Source organism: Lepus europaeus, chromosome 16 (assembly GCF_033115175.1).
Source record: "Lepus europaeus isolate LE1 chromosome 16, mLepTim1.pri, whole genome shotgun sequence".
NCBI lineage: Eukaryota > Metazoa > Chordata > Mammalia > Lagomorpha > Leporidae > Lepus > Lepus europaeus.
Genome location: NC_084842.1, coordinates 49605096 through 49609052, shown reverse-complemented (window position 1 = coordinate 49609052; position 3957 = coordinate 49605096).

The window sequence follows — 3957 nt, the reverse complement described above, 5'->3', positions numbered from 1 at the left end:
GATGCGGCGGGCGGGGCGGGGCGGACGCGGAGGCGGGCCCGCGCCACGTCCCGCCTGCTTCCCGCCCTCCTCAACGGACCGCGGGCGCTCGCGCCGCTATCCCCGGGCTCGCGGAGTGAGCTGACGGGCGCTGATTGGCCAGGGCTGCTCGCACCAGGAAGACACCGACCAATCGGCGGCAGGATGAGCCTGGCGTGACGACCACACCCTAGCATCTCATTGGAGGGCGCGAAAGAGGCCGGCATCCGGGATTGGTGCCCCTCGTGGGGGCTTTTGTTTTCCTTTGCCCGCCTCCTACAGGGGAGCGTGGGCCCCCGGGAGGAACGCGGCCCCCAGACTCTGGCGAGGGCGTGGGACGCGCAGGGAGACCGTCCTCGCTGGACGGATTCTGCAACGAAGTCAGAAGCCCCCACGTGTTCGACTAAGCGGCTGGCGGCTGAAAGGGGAGCCCACCACCACGCTGTCAGTCTTTACTGACAAAAGCACCCGAAAGCAGCTGCCTGCCAGGAGTCACCCGGAGCCCACCGCGTCCGGCCCGGAAGACACGGCGGCCCAGGCTCGCAGAAACGCCCCTCCCCGGGTCCGACCTCAGTGGGCCGAGCGCCCTCAGCCTCAGCAGCCCTCCGGGGCGTTGGCTGTAGATCTTAGGCCCGGGAAGGGATCAGAAAACAGCGCGGCTCGTCGCGCTCCCAAGCCCCAGGGCCCCCTGCAGCCTGGAAAGAAGAGCTCACAGCCCCCAACCCCTGCAGTCTCTGTCCCGCTCCCTCAGCAAAAGCTCAAGTCGCCTGTAGAGTCTCCACGGCCCTGCAAGGCTAACCTTGCGGCCGGCCGTTACTCTTTCTGACCCCAGCGCCTTTGTGGCCGGCTGTCCGCTCTTTGGCTAACACCCTCACCTCTTGGAAGTCTCTGACGGAATCCACATTCTCATTGGGCCCACCCTGTTGACCCTGTTTGATGCTGCAGCCCCCACCCCCACCCGCGGCCCACTCATCCCCCATCCTAATTTTTCCCCACGCAATTTATCACATCCTAATGTAACACCTAATTTACTTAAAATGCTTAGTGGGAGAACGTCACCTGTAAGTGCTGGCAGTAATGTGCACTTACCCCTTCTTGGTTTTTTTTCCCCCTCGACTAATCATATGCAAGTCCTCCTAGTACATCCATCCTTTAAAAAGTAACTCTCACGGTGGGTGTTTGTCCCAGCGGTTAAGCCACTGGTTGTTTGCCTGCCTCCCATATCAGAGTGCCGGGCTTCAAATCCTGGGTCAAGTGCCTCCTGCTGATGCAGACCGGGGAAGCAATGTTGACTGCTCAAGTATTTGAGTTCATGCCACCCATACGGGAGACCTGGATTAAGTTCCTATCTTAGTCCTGGCTGTTACAGGCATTTGGACAGTGCACCAGTGGATGGGAGCTGTCTCTCCCCCTCCCCCAGGCCTCTAGTAATAATAATAATTTTAAAAAGTAGTAATAATTCTCCTTGACAACCTTTTTCATTTTCTCTGAGGCCAATCTTAAGTAGGCAGGCATACAGGCTAAAATTGATTAGATTTATGAGCTGGAAGACCACGCCTTCACCACGCCCCCTGGGTGACCTCACACCCTACCTGATACCTTCACCACACCCCTGTGTGTCCTCATTCCCCTACCTGGCCACACCTGGGTGCCCACCAGCCAATCAAGTTAATTAATCACTCCCCTTTGGAAGTGGGTTAAAAGCCCCGGACACAGTGTGTCCCAGCCCTTCTCTTCTCCCCTGGCCTCTTGCCAGGAGGGGGGTTGCTGTAGTCCCGCGCCTCCAAGGCGCATGGCCTTCAGGCCACACACCCTAGGCTTCCAGGCCTAGATGTTCCTCCACGTGGCTGGTTCCTGGTGCTTAGTATAAACCAGATTTACCTCTCTTAATAAAGCTCTCACTCACCTATGCATCTCACTAAATAAAAGCTTAAAACGTACCACGCTGCCTCGTTTATCTGTGCCAGTATTTAGAATTCTTCTCTCAATATCAGGCAAGAACCCTCTTAGGCTTATTAATATTGGGGATTTAGTAATAAGGCCATGGTGGAATCATATGGCACCCCAAATTCCGGTAGCACATGTGGCACCCCCAATAGCATTTCTGGGGAACTTAAGGGACCCCATTTCAGTGTAAATTTTAGGGGGTCATGTCCGATTTCAAATCTTCACGAAGAGCAGACTGCTCTCACCATTCCACTTCTCAGCTCCCACTCTGCACAAATTGCTCTCTTGAAAGTCCTCCTGACCTCAGGTTCCATCAGCGGCCTCAGCCACTTGTTAGGAAAATGGCGCAGTCTTACCTATGGCGCGATTCCACATCCTAGGCCGCAGCCCCCGCCGCCATCGCTGGAAGCCAGGTGGCCACATGGCCCAACCACCGGTGCCAAGCTCCACCCCCATCCTGATGGGATCTGCTGCTCCTGCTTCCCTGCCCGCCCCCCGCAAAGTTTTAAAAGGACCTGTTCCTGAACACATGGCTCTCTTGGCTCCGCTCCTCTGCTCTCCTCTCCTCTCTTGCTCATCTTCTGTCTCTCGTCTCCTCTCTCTTGCTCTCAGCTGTCTCTCTGCTCTCTTGGCTTCTTTCTCGCTCCCCTCTCCCTTTCTCTTGGCTCCTCTCTGCTCTCTCTGTCTCTAATACTCTCCTGCTCTCTCTTCCTTCCTTCCTTGCCCCTTCCCTCCAGCCTGCTGGGTTTTCTCCGATAAACCATTTCCCTTACTCCAGTGTCTGGTGTGTTTTGTGGTGGCCTTACCATTCCCTTTCATCTTAGCAGGACTCCACTACCATCAGCTCCTGCTGGGAATTCTTTTCTCCCTTCCTACATCACTGACTGGCTTCTCCCCCAGCCCCGGGCCCCTTAAACACAGCCTTTCTCTAATATTCTATTACAGTCCCCATGATTCTGCCTGAAGAAAATAAAAGCCAAAATGGTGGCAGAATGGTTAAAAAAAAAAAAAAAAGTAAAATCTATTTTCTGAGTCTCAGGAGGACTTACCTGAGAATAGATTGCCACTCAGAGGTTGACTGCTTCTCCTTGTTACAAAAACCCAAACTCACCTATAGGATTTTCTCCAAATCCCCTTTGTAGCCTACAATAGCCTAAGCACCTCCCCCTAAAATTGCTACACTGCTGCCCTAAACTCCAGTTTGGAGATAAAGCCTTCAAAGAGGTGGTTAGGGTCAAATGAAGTCCTAAGGGTGGGGCCTGGCAGACATCCCTATAAGACACACCAAGAGTGCACACAAAGAAAAAGTCACCTGAGGACAGACCAAGTAGGCGACAACTACAATGTAAGGAGATGGACGAAAACCTCAGATGAAACCAACCCAGCTCACAACTTGGCCTTGGACTTTGAGCCTCCAGGAGGAGGAGCAAGTCACTGTTGTTTAAGCTGCCCGGCCTCTGGTAGTACATTCTGTATTTCGGCAGCAGTAGCCAATAATGAGAGTACCACAGAAGGCCTGTGGGACATGGAAATGAGAGTTAAATTTACTTTGGGGGTCAAAAAATTTGACACCACAATTTTTATATATATATATATATATATTTTTTTTTTTTTTTTGACAGGCAAAGTGGATAGTGAGAGAGAGAGAGAGAGAGAGACAGAAAGGTCTTCCTTTTTGCTGTTGGTTCACCCTCCAATGGCCGCTGCGGCCGGCGCATCGCGCTGATCCGAAGCCAGGAGCCAGGCGCTTCTCCTGGTCTCCCATGCGGGTGCAGGGCCCAAGCACTTGGGCCATCCTCCACTGCCTTCCCGGGCCATAGCAGAGAGTTGGCCTGGAAGAGGGGCAACCAGGATAGAATCCGGCGCCCCAACCGCGACTAGAACCCGGTGTGCCGGCGCCGCAAGGCGGAGGATTAGCCTGTTAAGCCACGGCGCCGGCCAATTTTTTTTAGTAATAGATATTTTCCACTAACTTTCTGAAGACCCCTCCTT